This window comes from Pseudopipra pipra, chromosome Z (genome assembly GCF_036250125.1).
Source record: "Pseudopipra pipra isolate bDixPip1 chromosome Z, bDixPip1.hap1, whole genome shotgun sequence".
Taxonomy (NCBI): domain Eukaryota; kingdom Metazoa; phylum Chordata; class Aves; order Passeriformes; family Pipridae; genus Pseudopipra; species Pseudopipra pipra.
In genome coordinates this window covers 553,832-570,296 of record NC_087581.1, presented here as the reverse complement: position 1 = coordinate 570,296, position 16,465 = coordinate 553,832, and the positions used below count along the sequence as shown (strand labels likewise).

The window sequence follows — 16,465 nt, the reverse complement described above, 5'->3', positions numbered from 1 at the left end:
ACACAATGAGTGTTGGGCACAGGGCACGTCACTATTCCAGATTTCAATGGGCTCTCTGGGGCCAGACCAGCTGATTTTCTAAGTTCAGTTCGTGCCCACGGACTGATCTGAGCTCCCGTTCCCCGGATCGCCTCATCCCCACACTCCCAGCACCGTCCCCCGAGCCTCAGGTCCTGTCCCCGCCGGGACTCCCAAACCCTCCCGGCCCTGCCCGGCTCTGGCCCGGCCCGGGCACCCTCGGCTTGTGCCCCGCAGTCTCCGCCTGGCGGACACGGCCGGTACTTGCAGCCCCGACACCGCCGGCCCTGCAAAGGACCCCCCGCGCCCCCCGCGCCCCAGCCGCAGCCCCCTGCCCTCCCTGACACACAGCCCCAAACCCGGCACTGCCTCACAAAGCGCCGCGGGATCGGCCTCGCTGCACCCGCGGGACAAAGCACCGACCCCAGGGACCACCCCAAAATTAGCCCCTCCTGCCCACTGCTCACAGCCTCAACCCACCTCCAAACACTCCTGCTCTGCCCACCACATTGCCCGACTTTAACACCCGCATTCTCCCGGACCTCTCCACCGCTCATCGCCTCACTTTACCTCAATTTACTGCAGTTTATCTCAAAAAAACCCTTATTTTCTTTCTTTTTATTTATTTTATTCTATTTTATTCTATTTTATTTCTTTTTATTTTATTTTATTTTATTTCTTTTTCGTTTATTTGAGATCATTTTTTAAATTATTTAATTTTATTTTCCTTTTATTTCGTTTCTTTCTTTTAATTTCACTTTATTTTATTTTTTATTTTTATTTTATTTCATTTTATTTTATTTTATTTCTTTTTACTCATTTTCATTTTATTTTCTTTCTTTTTTTGTTTATTTTATTGAATTATTTATTATTTAATTTAATTTTATTTTCCTTTTATTTTGTTTCTTTCCTTATTTTAATTTTATTTTCATTTTATTTTATTTCTTTTTATTTTATTTTTATTTTCATTGAATTTTATTTTATTTTATTTTATTTTATTTGGTTTTATTAATTTATTTCATTTTAGTTTTATTTTTCTTATTATTTTTTGCATTTTTTATTATTTTATTTATTCTTTCTTTCCTTTTATTTCACTTCTTTCTTAATTGCATTTTATTTCATTTTCATTTTAGTTTCCTTTCTTTTTATTTTTGTTTATTTTATTTCATTTTTTATTATTTTATTTAGTTTTATTTCCTTTTATTTTCATTTCATTTCTTTTTTAATTTTCATTTTATTTTATTTTCCATTTAATTTTCTTTATTTTTATTTTATCATCATTTTATTTCATTTCATTTTTTCTTTTTATTTCTTTTGTTTTATTTTTTCTTTTCCTTTATTTTATTTCTTTGCTTCATTCTCTCCCCGCAGAGAATCGACCTCCTTTTGAAGCCCCAAAACCTGCCTTCCAGCCCACAACTGGTCACATCGTTTTAACACAAGATCATTCATTCTCTCCCCACAGATCACCTCACATTTAAACCCCCACAGTTTTCTCCACCTGCACACCACTCAGTAACTCTTTTTTACCTCCAAAGGTTCATTTTCTAACCCGGAGGTCTTCTCGAGTTTTACCCCCAGAACTTTCCTTTCCTGCCCACTCCTGACGGCCTCAGTTGAACCCAAAATCTTCCTTCTCTCTGCTACACACTGCCCCAGAGTTTACCCCAATGTTTTCCCTCCCTGTCCACTGCTGATTCCCTCAGCTTCACCTCCAAACAGTCATTCCCTGCCATGGATACTCTCTCCTATCTCACCCCCACAACTTTCCCTTCCAGCCCACTCCTGATTACCTCTGTTTTAACACAACATTTTCATTCTCTCTGCTACAGATTGCCCCAGACTTTAACTCTGAAAATTTCCCTACCTCTCCACATCTGATCACCTTGACACCTAAATATGTTCAATCTCTACCCTATAAACTATTGCAAGTTTACCCTCAGAACGTGCTCTGGCCTGCCCCAGCTCTCCCTTTCTCTTGTCCAGAGTGCAGCTGGACTCTCGGGGAGCCATTCCAGCCCAGCTGGTGCCAGGCTCCATGCGCTCCGTCGGGCAGCTCTTCAGGCCAAGGAGCTCCTCTGGGTCGGTGCAAATAACTGGAGCTAAAAAAGGAAAGTTAACCGAGGGTTCCAGGCTGGCAGGAATTAAAGGAGGTTATGCTGGCTGTAACATTCTGCCTGGGAATTTAATGCAGCAGCATAAGGAAGATGAGGTACTCACCGCGGTGCTGTGCACATGCATCATTCGGCCACGAGAGGGCAGCGAGACACCGCAGGAGAAATGACTCCAAAGTTCCCAGGACCCCGCTCCGCTGTGGAACAAGCGAATGGAAGGGTTTGCTCCTGCTCGTGCTGGGAGGAGAAATGAATCCAAACCCAAGACACTTTTACAGCACAGATGGGAAAGATTACTAAGATAAACAACACTGCCCTGTGTGTTGCTTGTCATTGCAATCATAATAGATGTATAATATATTGCACGTGTGTTCTGTGTAATATGCACTAAATATGTCAAACACTTATAATAAATATATGTAATACATTATAATAAACTTATAATTCATGTTATTTTTAAAATATTATCAATTCAAGTTATCCTATCACATTTAATGACTGCATTGAAAAGATAATAATTTCCTAACAATTCCTAAAGGAAAACATCACTATGCAGGTGGGTAACCACTGGAACAGAAGCCCAGAGGGGCTGTGGGATCTCCATCCTTGGAGATGCTCAAAACTGAAAGGCCCCGGGCAGTGGGACAAGGCTGTGACACACTGGTGTGACTGGCTGCTTTGCACAGTGGTTACACAGAGCCCTACAGAGCTCCTGGCCCAAGGACGTGACTCTGACTTTTGACCTCTGGTAGCACTGCAGCCACACAATAAACTATAATTAGTTAATAATAAACTGCATGTGCCAAGCAGACTACAGGCTGCCTAAGTCTTCTGACATGCACGTTTCTCTGGCACATCTCAGGTATCTTATGACACGAGTTGCAAAGGAAAAGAGGGAGAAGAGAGACAGCTAAAGATCAAGGATCAGATGTTAACTCCTGCCCCTTCAGTTGCTGGTACCAAGTCTGTAACTGTGCATGCCCCACAAATCATAGACACACTTCGTGCCACTGTACTCCATAAGCAAATGATCAGTGTAGTCAAATGCAGGTGGTTCCTGCTTGACAACATTTAGAACTCTGTAGTTCCTGCAAACAAAGGTCTTACCCTACTGGCCATACATAGGCAAGTCTCCAGTTAGACTTTGCAAGAGTGTGGAGTACAGGAGGAGACCCTGTGTTAGCAGTACTAACCAAGCAATGAGGTCAGTATAGGATAATGGGGAAAACTGAACTCTGCTACAACTAAATGTCATGTTGATAAATGCAACTTCACCGTTTTTTATAAACAAAATTAAACAATTTGCTTCACAGTAGCTAATGCGCCGTTAATTCAAACCCCACAGAATAACTCACTGGACACAGTTAATAGTCAGCAGACCACATAGGCCAGGCTTTGAAAGCATTTAATATTCACTGAAGTGCTGCTTGTATCCAATTATAACTCACTACTTGCCATCTTAATAATTTAAATCTGTCCACTCTTTAGAGAGAAAAAAATGCACTAATCAAAGACATGAATGCACCTTTTGCTTTTGACAGCATTAAATTAAAACTAAATGGTAGATCTTGAATGAGTTACTCTGCAAGAATAAAGGCATTAATGAGGTAATTTCATTATAGAGGCTCATCCAAGCCTATGTGAAAACAAGGGAAGTAAATGGAGAGGAAAGCCGCTGAGGAAATTAGGGTTCCTTCCACACTAATTAATGTTTTGGGGCATTTAGTACAGGCACCAAATTAACTGCTCCAAAGAACTCCATTAGAAAAAAAAATACATTGTTGCCCTGCCATGTAATTAGAAGACAGTACAAGCAGAACACTTAATGAGTATAAAGCCAGCCTTTAACTTATTCTGCCCAGCTTCTGAAAACATGCCATTGTGGAGGCCTAAGTTTAAGGAAGCACTAGGCGTACAATATAGGATTGTTTAGGTCCTTCTGTTCGGTGAGCTGTAAACAGGTAGCCCTGAATGAGAGGCTCTGAGACTCCTGGGAGGCCCGGCTTCCCAGAAAAAAAAAAAAAAAAAAAAAAAAGAAAGAAAAAAAGAAGGAAAAAAAAAAAGGGGGTCTTAAATGCATCCAGAAAGAAGAAAAAAAGGTGAATAGGCCCGGCAGAGCCAGCACAGTGAATGCTCACCGCTGTCTTAAGCGATTACATGATGTTGTGCCACCCCCTCTCATTGAGTTATCTTTACACTGCTTTTGTCTCCTCTAATTGAAGCTGATGAGGTGCTAATTGGTTGCTTTTTTAAAAAAGCACTACTTAAGCAGTGGCAAACAGAGTAAGACAGCGTGAGTGGAGTTAATGAGGGCTTAGAAAAAAAAAAACACAACAAAACCCAACAAATAAAAACCCTACCAAGACCAACCAGCCTACCTGAAAAACCCTAAACCAAAGCAAGTCCCATAAGAATGCGTGCACAAACACATACATGCCTTCGTGTTGCTATAAACGCAGCCGAGAAGGGAAAGGACTGAATTTAGTAACTGGCTGTAAGGATTTCAGTTCGGCGAGAGAAGGGGCAATACCAGGAATAAATTAATGCCCAGCCCTTCGTCCGGCATCCTTGGCACCTCAGGGTGTGCCAGTGCACACCAGTACCTGGCGGGATGACTCACAGACTCCTGCCATGCCACACGGCCGCGCTGGATGGGCATCGCCGGCAGCCACTGCAGGCTGCACCCTGCCAAACTAAAGCCCTGCAGATCAGACTAGGCTGGACAGTTTTCTACTCCGAAGGAATTTAATACCTTTGCTTTTAAGCTGAGGCAGAAGCAGGTTAGAAATCCCCCGGAGCCCTGTGTCGTGTGTAACAGTTCCTACCCGCAGTCAGATGGCTGCTTTAGCAGGAGAAACGCTGCTGCCCCGGGGCGAGCTGCTCTGTGGCAGGAGATGCCCACCCTGTGGCAGGAGATGCCCACCCTGTGGCAGGAGATGCCCACCCTGTGGCAGGAGATGCCCACCCTGTGGCAGGAGATAGCTGCTCTGTGGCAGGAGATGCCCGCCCTGTGGCAGGAGATGCCTGCCCTGTGGCAGGAGATGCCTGCCCTGTGGCAGGAGATGCCCACCCTGTGGCAGGAGATGCCTGCCCTGTGGCAGGAGATGCCTGCTCTGTGGCAGGAGATGGTTTTTTTTGCTATCTTATTCAAAGTACTGTCATCAGAGTACACAGCGTTAAACCTGCTGCTACTACAGCTGGATCCAGAGCTCCCAGTTTTGCCATACCCAAGTGCAGTTCCTAAAAAAGGTTTTGCATAACGTCAAATACTCTGCATTTCACATGTATTCCGTAGGTGGGCTGATACTGGCTCCCGCATTGCTAGACCCGTTGTGAAGTTCTCCACTACTGAAAGTGTTCTGAGCCCTAAAGGAGAGTACAAAAAGTACCTGCTCTGTTGCTGATGTCACCTCGCAAGACACAGAAATAATTCTGCAAGCTTTCTGAAAGTGATGCTGCAAATACCTAAACACAGTCTCCTGCCGTTCCTGAATTTGTTTATGTATAGTCTAGGCAGACATGTAGACACAGAATGCTTTTTCGGCAGCCGTAAGCCTCTGTTTTCACAAGTTAGAGATACCTTTGGGGCTCCAGGAACAGGCTGCCCAATGATGACATGTTCGTACTCCCCTGTCACGGGCTCAGTACCACCAGACAATTCTCTAAATCCTTCAAAATGCCTCAGCTAAGCAGCTTCCTATTGGACAAAAAGAGGAGAGTGGAGTTCAAACTCCTGCAGTCAGCTCAAAACCACAGTGTACTTATCACTGCAATTCCTATGATCTATTTATGTAGAAGAGCAATAAAGTACCAGGGCTCCCCCTTTTCCCCCTTTCTTCTGGTTTTTGGTTGGGTTTTTGTTGTTGTTGTTGTTGTTTTTTATGTTTTCTGTTATTTTTCTCTTTTTTTGCCTGTGTATAACCTCAGTTAGAAAAACCAGCTAGTTTACAAACAGCCAGTTCCTTGGGTATGTGCTTATGCCTGGTAATTTGTAGCTCTATTCACATTCTAAATGGGATTCTTTTCACTTTAATGCATGGTCACTTGTTTTTGTTTTGGTTGTCATGAAAACGAGGGATTTCTTGCAGGCTGGCAGAAAGAAACCTCCTAGTGAACAAAGTTACAACTAATTCCTCCAAACGTGTTCCCAGAGCCATCCATCTGTGAAATGGGCAACGGAGTTCCTTGCTTTGAGGAGTCCAAAAAGATGCAAAGCTGAAAAAAACTTGGACTCCTTAAGGCTAATTGAGCAAGTATCTTTTTTTTTTTTTCTTTTGCCATTCGTGCATTTGAAAATGTTCCTGTGTTTTCCACGGCAGGATCGTGCCTGCAGAGACTGTGCTCTTGTCTCCGTGGCCTGCTGTGTTCTCCCGGAATGCCTGCAGGAGGGAGTCCCTCGGGTTTCCTTTGTGTCCCATGCATTAACAGCTCCTGGTTTACCTCAGACCGGTGTGACACGAGTTGTGAAAATGCACGCTGTGCATGCCAAGATGCAATCCTTAAACATGTTCTACCCCCTTTCCACTTCCTGCTCCCGTTTCTTTTTTGCCTTGCCGCTGTTGAGAAAGGTGCTTCCCAGCCCCTCTCCCTTCTAATGACCATGGCCAATTGTGCACTGATTTAAATAGGAATGACCTTCATTTTCTGAAGGTGATGGTGATCCTGTTCTTAAGGAACAGAAGCAGGAGGGCTGGGATCCTTCCTCAGCTCCCACTGTTCCTAGTCTTGGTGAGTGATGGCTTCAGTGCCTGGTTGCTGCTCCATCAGCTGCAGTTTGGGGGCATATGCAGCACATGAATGCATTCCTACCACCCTGAGGAGTGCCAAAGGTGGGAGCCACTTACCCAGCCCTCGGGATAGCAGATCTCATCAGACACTGCTAATGAGGGGACCAAAGGTGCCTTAAACCACTTGCTCTTATCGACAGGTTTGGATCTGGAAATCCTACCTTCTCCTGCAGAGGTGGAGAGTAGTTTAATGGTTGCAAAGTGCATGGAGTAGATGTCATGTGCCAAAGGCAAAATCACATTTGTAATTAAATTAGTGTTGCACATTGCTAGAGCAGAAGCATCTTTTGGGTCTGCTGGGAGTTGTTCCTGAATGCATTTTCAGGCCATCTCACCTGTGAGCCTGAGTGAGTGGCTCCTACCATCAGTGGACGATAATCTGGAATCTTTGATTCCAGAGGGAATTTGGCAGCTATCCCTGCATGAGAGGTAGCAGATGGCACCATATCCTCTGTGGTGCAGCAACTTGTGTGGAAAGTGGGAAGCACCAAAGCCACTCGACCACCACTACTGGCACCAATAATGTCCCCAGAGAAAGCAAGCAGCAGAAGAGAGGCTGGTAAGCAAAACTTCCATGCCTTTCCCTGTCCTCCTTCCTGCTGCTTTGTCTCATAGTCTGAAAATGGCTCTTCCTCAATATCGATCACTCTGGAAATGTTAGTTCAGCAAAAATTGACTCGAGGCATTGTTTAATAGGTAAGCCCTTTTAGAAACTTCATGTGAAGAGAAAAGGCACAAGGGGTGACAGCAAAGGACTCTAGCCTATACCAGGTGATCTTTGAAAGAGAAAACCCACTGTTTCCAAAGGAAATAACCTTAAAAGTAACACAGAAGGCTCTGAACATTCACAAAGGTTGGAAAGAATTCTTCCGAGGGAAGGGTGGGCAGGTTTTTACTCCTGTGCTTTCAGCCCCCTCCCCTGTTGAGGTGGCTCAGGACAGAGGCTATTGGCAGCCCACAGGCTACATGCAGTGTGCTGTGGGGGACGAATTGGGTTGCCTGAAACTGAGAACGAGTTCTCTCATAATGGCAGTAAAGTGCACAAAGCATGGGCTACCCCATTTTTCTGTTCATACTTGCTGGCTATTCCCACTGGAACACACGTACCTGCCCCGTGTGATGAAGGGCTCCCACATGCACTGCTGCCTTTTCCAAAGCTGTAACTCTGTGCAGCATCAGGCAGAGCACCCTATTGTTTGTGTGACTGGAAACTACTGGGGGTACCAGTAGTGAGGAATGCCCTTGCCAGCCCAGGGACCTGATCCTCTGGGGTGCTGCATGCATCAACAGTCACTGGCACTTCAGAAAAAGCAACTGGCATCTCAGGGAAAGGAGGGAAGTGGCTCCTGTGATGCATGATCCGTTAAGAGATGATTCTTGTCTCAGAGAGTCAAAACACAATGGTGGGAAAGCAAATAAGTAAACGAAGGGAGGGGAGGTAAAACAAGTGAGAGAACAGAAGTGTAGCAGAGGCAAGGCTCAAAGTCTGGGGAAGACATCTGACGGTGAAAGGGACTTGTCACGTAGCCAGAAGAGAGGCAGCAGTGAAAAAATGGGGCAGTTCAAGCTGTGCTCTGCTGAGGATCACATGAGCAGCTCGCCCAGAGGCTGCACTCAAGAAGCCAAAGTTCAAAGGTAGGGATGCTTCCATGTTTTTCATGGTTCACTTCTGGGTCATTTGATTGAAAGATCCTAAATTTGACAATTCCTAATGTTCAAAGAGGTTTAGATGTTTTTAAATCCATTCAGCTCATCCCTGCTCAAAATAAACATGAATGGGTCAATTGTTCCTTCTAATAAAATTCAACTAAAAAATAGCCATTCAGTGCCACAGAAGGGCACGTTGTCTCTCACTGAAGAGGAAAGTGAGGATGTTCAATTCTTAAAACGCTTGATAAAATCAGAGAAGAGCTGTCTGAATGTTCTCACTGCAGCCCTAGAGCTGAGTAAAGCATAAAAGGAGGTAAGTAGGAGACAGAGAATATCTCAAGCTGTAAGGGACACATGGATCATTGAGTCTCCCTGCTCCTCAAAGGACTATTACAACTAAACTATATGGCTAAGAGTGTCATCCAGATGCTCCTTGAACTCTGGCAGGCTTGGAGCTGTGATCACTTCCCTGCAGAGCTTGGTTCAGCGACCCACTAGCCTTCCAGTGAAGAATCTTTTACTAACATCCCATCTGAACTTCCCCTGGTGCAGCTTCATTCCATCTCCTCATGTCCTGTCTCTGGTCACGAGAGAGAGGAGACATCTACGAAAAATGAAACTATCAAAACAGCAATTGCTGCCGTGAGGCTTCCACAGGCCATATCTGGATTATGTCATTTGACTCTCCCAAGCATGTTAAGTTCTCAGCAGTTCATTCAGTGGATTTAGCTACCCAATTTATGCATCCATTTGAAATCTAGCCTCTTGTACTAAGGGAGCTGTAGAAAGCACGATGCCCTTTATTAACTGATGACCACTCATTATTTCTAAGATTTTAGTCTTGATCCAGGAATAATAAGTAGCAAGTTGCTTCTCCCAAAAAATATTTATCTGTGATGGCATCCATGAATCAGTGTCAGAGAGAGATGTGCCTTGTCTTCATCTCATATTCCTGTCATTTGTTTAACTGCCCTGCTATTTATCTGGGGAATGGAGCACATATGAACATAATGCTGTCTGCACAGTGAAAAGCATTTACTTCCTTTACTGTGGAATGTCACTTAAGAAAAGTGAAAAAAACCAAGGTAGCTGGAATCATTTAAGAAGTCAAGAGCTTGCTGAATACCAACCAAGAGCTGTATGGAAGCTACAAAGCTTCAGCATAACCGGCTGGTGCATTTCCCACCACTTAATTTGTGGAGTGTCTGAACTAATCCCGGGGTTTATTTGTCACCCTCGGTAACATTTTGGCTGGTACATCTGCCAGATCAAATGCTGAATAAAACCAGGTTCGGCTAAACCAGGCTAAGCTAAATGCTTTCTCTACATCTCAATTTTCCAGTGGTGTTGGGATTCTGAGACTGCAGAAACACACTAGTATGACTTAGAGCAGAAAACTACCAAAATTCCTTTAAAGATCAAGTTCTGTCAAGTCAGGCAGGGTGTTTCCATTTGTTCTATACCAAGATAAATTCATATCAGAGAAGGTCCAAGCGAGTTCTGGCACAGCTGGAAGCTTTCCTGGGGCTTGCTCAGCAGGTGTCTGCACTGCAGTAACACACCCCAGGACAGCTCCCAGCCTAGAGGGATGCCATGGGATGTGTTCTGCAGCAGAACAGCCTCGCTGTGCTCTTTGAAGCAGGACACTTCACTCTCAAAACTTTGGTGTTAGTCAGACTGGGGAAACCACAGACCCAGCATGATTGTTGGATTTTCCAAGCTCCAGATAAACTTTTTAGTTTCTTTAGACTTTTAGTCATTTTTGATTCTTTGCATTGAACTAACCAGAAAAATTCTGCTCTTTGTCCCTCTCTGTACAGCATTTTCACAGGCAGACAAATCACTGCTCCCAACACTACTCAAGTCCTTTGACCATAGTGGTAAAAACACTTGGGGATTTAAACACTATTTAGATTTCTTTAGGTTGGGAGTGGGAAATATGAAGAATAAAGCAGAGCAATGGCTGTCATAGGAAGCAGGTGGGAAGGAAAGAAGAAATTGTGGGAGATGATCTGACCTGCCCAGTACCACACCAACACAGCAGCACAGGAGCTGCTCCTCAAAACTCTTGTGGAGAGATGCTGTGGCCTTGTGGCACTTTCTCCAGGTACTCAGCACTTGGAACAAAAGCAAAAGATCCACTAATATGTTGCATAAATTCTCCTTGTCACTGTTTAAAGCCATCACTTATTTAAGGCCATCACTTTATTTATTTAGGGCCGGGGAAATTACAGAAGGTAATTCCCTTCCTGGGGTTTTGGGGGTTGGTTGGTTGGTTTGCCTGGTTTGTTGTTTTGGGATGGTGTCTTTGTTTGTTGCTTGGTTTTCAGTTTTGTGACGGGCTGAATTTTCCCATTTGATTGGCTGCGTTGTGCTTTCCTTAATCTGATCTCTGCCAATGGAGGAAGCCTGCCTTTCCTGACTGGTTGTTCCACATCTCATTCCATTTTAATAACACTTTTCCGTGAGCAAGAGTACACCTAACACTCAGCGCAGACTCCTCTGGTCCAGCTGCTGTCTCAGTCTGTCCCACACAGCTGTCAGCTCACCTCCAGCACAGTCTGATTTCCTATTCAAAGTCCTACAGGGCATTTTAGAGAGAGCAGACCATTTGAAGTCCCTCAGTGCAAGCACATAGTCTAACACAAAATCACCTGCTTTTATGCCAAGGCTGAGAAAAACAGACATGTCTGAGAAAAACAGACATAAGGTGGCATCTAAAACAGTCCTAATTTATATATCCACAAGGGACACCTACTTCCAAAAAGCACAGCACCAAGTTAGAGGTGCCTGTATTCCTGAGGCAAGAATGACCCAACTGCTACAGAATATTCTGTGACACCAGTGTCATCTGACTGTCACAAAAAGCAGAGAATGCTTGTTTGTCTTAAAGAAAGCTTTGAAAAATGCCTGTGCAATTCTTTCTCTCACAGACCACAAAGGATAGCTAAGGTACAAGTGAACTGAGAAAGCATTAGATATCTAATGGGTCTTTCCTACTCTTTGTACTCTGTAATATTCTGTTCTGCTGCCTTATAGCACAGTAATCTGATTCCCAAATGTTCCTTATATCATACCAAAAAATAATAATGTAAGATTCCATTTTTTAAATATTACCATGTTTTAATAAATCCATCTCTGTTTGCTGCAGATGAGCTGCTTGGACATTTTATGCATGTCCATGGTATTTGTGTGTTTGCCCTGTCAAATCTCCCATGAGATTAGCTCCCAGAGCCTAAAGCCCTAGGAGAGGGTGTGTTACATCCTGAGCTCTTGGAAGCCTCCTATCTTGCTTTTCAGTGTGCTAAATCCACCGGGCCGATTTCATTCTGACATTGTTACACAGGTAGTGACCTCGGGCAGGACTAACTCCGACAGAACCCAGCGCCCAGCACAAGGGTGCGTGTGTTAGCGCCGGCAGCTTACGCAAACATTGACAGCTTCACACTGGGGAGCCGTGAAAGCCGCGAATGATGACCAAAGTATTTTGGGGTTGTCAGGCGTCATTGTTTTGGACTTCTCATGACCTCACTTAGCAGAACGGTCCCACTGCCCGTAACCTTTGTCTCCAGTATTTTCAGTGATAACTAGCTCTGTAGGCATTTGTTTTCTATCATCAAATCATTAAATGGTAATGCAATTGTTAGTTTCATTTCCCCAGCTCTAATACATTTTGCAGCCAGTAACCATTCCCAGTTCATTAACTGACTGACCTCAGCATTAACACCCCCTCTGCTAGGGTTGCCTTGGAAACAAAGCTTCCTGTGCGTAATCCAAGCTTATCTAGCTCTTTATCCTACATGTGACCCTTAATTACTTGCTAAATTAGAATGGTTTTCTGAAAATCACAAGAGGAGGTTAATATGTTCTTCCAGAGCTGGTCAAGCTAAGATGACACTAAATTCACAGGGAATTCAAATTACATGATCCCTGAAGGCGTCTCTTTCAGAAGGAAGATGAACTTTCCCAATGGGAGGCAGTGTGCCGTGATAATGCTCCTGTCACTCACTTTCCTTGCCCTGCTTGTCCAGCTACAGCTTAATCCACTATGAACAATGTAGTAAGTAAATATCAGGTTGATTAATTATGGTGCAAGATTCAGTAACCACTTGTCTTCTGTAATTAACATTGTAATTGAAATTAAGTAATACACTTCATACAGAGATTTCTGGACTAGGAGGAGGAACAAGGGAGAATTCTCAAGGCTGCAACAAGGAAATTTAAAGAATAAGAACTGGGGTCAGAATATTAATTGTCTCTTTAAAATTGTGGTACATTTTAAGAAATTCTTTAGTCCAAAAAATAAGTTTTTTTTAAAGGCTGGACTTGATGATCTTGGAGGTCTTTTCCAACCTTAATGATTCTATTATTCTAAAAAGAAAAATTATTACTTCCAGATGTCTTGGACTAGAGATGAAAGGGGGTTGGTTTGTTGAAATATTGGTCACAATGTCTCAAAATACACCTCCTCTTCACCAATTTGATAAATAGAAATCAAGAGAAAAGATGATGCTCTGTAGGATACACTTTGGAGAAGGGTCACTTCAGAAACGTGAGCCAGACCCTCACATTCACTGAGGAACCTCATGAGTATCATAAGAAATTAGACCAAAAACATTAAAGGGTGCTGAAAAGACAGAGAAATGGTGATCATGGTGCCTGGTGGCCAGAGAGGGGCCTGACACAGATTCCCCAGAGGAAGTCAACAATGATCTTTATCTCTCAGTCTAGTGATGTGTCCTCTACTCTTCCTTTGTGTTCGCAGGAGAGGAGAAGAGCAGCAGAAAGAGAATACTTTGCCATCTAAAAGAATGCTAAGCTACTGGATTGTAGCAGCTGTGATCTGTTTCTCTCACCCAACAGGAGAACAAAGGTATTTGAGTGAGAGAAGTCTTCTAAAAACACTGATTTTGTTGTACCACTAGACTGACATTGTTAGTTACATAAAGCTAATCAGTTTGAAAACCAGTTCTAGAGATCCCAAACACTTGAGATTTGTCTCTAGCTGCTCCTGAGCTATCTCACCTTTGTCCCTGGTTAGATGCTTGTCAGGTCCCTAGGAGTTATCACAGAGGGATGACAGAGATCTTGACAGTAGGCATTGCAACCAACATGGGCTTTAAGGAAGACTTTTGGTGCAGTAGGCACTGCTGGGGGGCTTCCTAGAACAGCTACATGATTACACAGATGTTCACATGTATGGGTCAAACTTCTTGGCATTAATCAAGCCTCCTTGGCACCAAGGGGCATGAGAGCTAAACAGTCCAAGTGGAAGGTCCACAAAGGGGAGAGTTGAAGAAAACATCATTTGCTGATTTTTAAATCAAATATTTTGAAGTTTGATATCCCTAGACTGTCTGCCACTTAATCAAAGTATGTTTAAAATATATATTCATACATGTGCAAGTTCGCATGTGCATAAACATATGCACAAACAGTTTGATTACTTCACTTTCTTCTTCAGCTGGGGGAAATGCTGAACTGGGACAGTTATTGCAGTGTCCAGGAACCATTCAGTACAGGGTGATAATACGAACTAAGTGGAGTTTTCCTTTTTGACAGTACAGTAATAAAGAAAGAAGCATATGGTGATCTGGAAAACCCTCTTCCTTCACTGTGGCCTGCCTTCAAGTATTCTGGAGTTTTGCATGCTCTGTGACAATCATGAAACAACTATGAAGTATTACATCAGAGGGGCACAGTCAGTCCATCAGCCAACTGATGAGACACACAGCCAAAATGATGTGTGCCAAAGTTGTTCTGTGCAACTGCGTGATGTTCTATTTTACACACTAATAAGTTGAGACATGTAATACAACTCATAAAGTTATGCAGTTTAACATCTGTTCCCTTAAATCGTGCATTGCTTCTATGCTAGTGCCTCTAAGTGGCAGAATTTCAGACCTGCTTCTGTGTGTGGGTAAGAGGGTAAGAGAGGTGTTTGTTTCAAGGTAAGTGCTTTGGTTTTCTAGACTCTTTCAGCGTGGTTCTGTTGTTTTGTTGGCATGCATTCCAGGATTACTGCCAAACTTATGAAGTAGACAGGAGAGGGCCTCATGCTGTTCTGTTTGGGTCTCTGACGCATACAGCGTTTTATCCTCCTGAACAACTGCAGCACGCTGCATTGCTCCAGGGTGCCAGAATTTTACCTCAGAAACTACTTTCTAGGTCTTTAAAGAACAGAAAAACAGCTGAGCTTTCTGTGTCTTGATAGCTGCCAAAAGGAGACAGAATTACACCCCAATTCCCTTAACATCTCTCACATATGTACTCTAAAAAACCGAAACAGATTCATGAATTAGGGATATTTTAGAATATCGCTGGATGGAACACACTGTGCAAAACAAAACATCAAGTACTTCTTTCTCTATAGAAATAAACATTAACTTATCAAGAGTACTCAATAAATTTATTGCAAAAGTTCTTCTAAAATTTATCTCAGATATATTTTGCTTGCATGTCTCATCTGGTCAATATATTTGCTTACTCCTTTGTGTAGCCAAAAAAGAGAATGTACTTTTCACAGTGAATATGTACAGTTTTACTTTCATCCATGCTGAAGATGTGTGCCATTTTAAAAAAAGAACTTAATCTCTCCTGAATGCCTCTAAGATCATCCTCTTCTTTAGCAGGCTCTGAACCTACTTATTGAGTCTTAAATTGCTCCTACTCACAGATTAAGCAAGAGGAAAAGAAGGGATGTCAGAATCAAATGGGTAGGAAAAGGTAGAACAAAACACAAGGCTGTAAGGAAACTGAAAAAAAAACATTACTGTTTTCTGCAACGAGGCTGTAAGACAGGGTGCTAAATGAAAATGGAAAGAATGAAAAAGGAAGTTCTAACTGCTGGTTCGGTCATCAGTTTAACCGGGGCACACTCTGCTCAACCGGGCCTCCCCTTCGCTGCAGTGAGACCTGCCCCCGCTCTGTGATGCTGCACACTGCGTGCACATCACACAGCTTCTCACCTGCGTGCACATCACACAGCTTCTCACCTGCGTGCACATCACACAGCTTCTCACCTGCGTGCCCGTCACACAGCTTCTCACCTGCGTGCACATCACACAGCTTCTCCCCCGCGTGCAGCATCTGTGTTTCTCACCTTTACGAGCCTGACCCTCTCCGGGCACTGCTGGGGTCCCTCCCCACGAGTCACCACCGTCAGCTGGCACGGTCGAGGCGTACCTGGGGTTTGCTTTGCTCACGCGAGAAAGTGTTGTTTTTCCTGTGGGATTTCCCGACTACTCTGAAAATGGACTGAAAAAGAGCCTGTGTAAGTGGCGTCTTTGCTAAGAAAGTAATACTGAGGGGAAGGAAGAGCTTATTTAACCTTGGGACACTGCACACGTGCTCCCCGCGGGAGGCTGCAGTGCGGGAGGCCGCAGCACGGTGCAGGCTCGGCGGAGCCGCAGCTGCCCGCGGGGCACGCGCCGGGCGCGCACAGCCCTCACCGCGCGCGGCCCGAGGGGCCGGGACGGGGCCGACCCCCGGCAGCTCCCCCGCACCCGGGGCTGCTCGAAACCGCCGGCAAGCCGGCTGCCCCGCCGCCGGGAGGGACCGGGACTGGGACTGGGACTGGGACCGGGACAGGGACCGCGACGGGGACTCTGCCGTGCCCTGGGAGCGCGAGCGGGAGGAGCCCAGCCCCGGCCCGGCCCTCAGCGACGCCCTCACTCCGCCCCCTCACACCGAACCCCTCACACCGAACCCCTCTCACCGAACCCCTCACTCCGCCTCCTCTCTCCGCCCCCTCACACCGAACCCTCACACCGCCCCCTCTCACCGAACCCCTCACTCCGCCTCCTCTCTCCGCCCCCTCACACCGCCCCCTCTCACCGAACCCCTCACTCCGCCTCCTCTCTCCGCCCCCTCACACCGCCCCCTCTCACCGAACCC

General features: G+C 44.7%; 1 long non-coding RNA gene across 3 annotated transcripts; it reads right to left on the bottom strand.

Annotated features, from left to right (window-relative positions):
• Window positions 1-1,493: 1,493 nt before the first annotated feature.
• LOC135407722 (uncharacterized) lies at window positions 1,494-16,373 on the bottom strand. Of its 3 annotated transcripts, none has more exons than XR_010426987.1 (3): window positions 16,353-16,373; window positions 15,672-15,826; window positions 1,494-2,120 (listed from the first exon to the last, which is right to left on the bottom strand). It is a non-coding gene; the product is annotated as an uncharacterized LOC135407722 (long non-coding RNA). The 3 variants fall into 3 exon arrangements; XR_010426986.1 differs by lacking the exon at window positions 16,353-16,373 and adding an exon at window positions 15,910-16,190 and having other exon boundaries at window positions 15,672-15,838; XR_010426985.1 differs by lacking the exon at window positions 16,353-16,373 and adding an exon at window positions 16,287-16,329 and having other exon boundaries at window positions 1,495-2,120.
• Window positions 16,374-16,465: the final 92 nt, after the last annotated feature.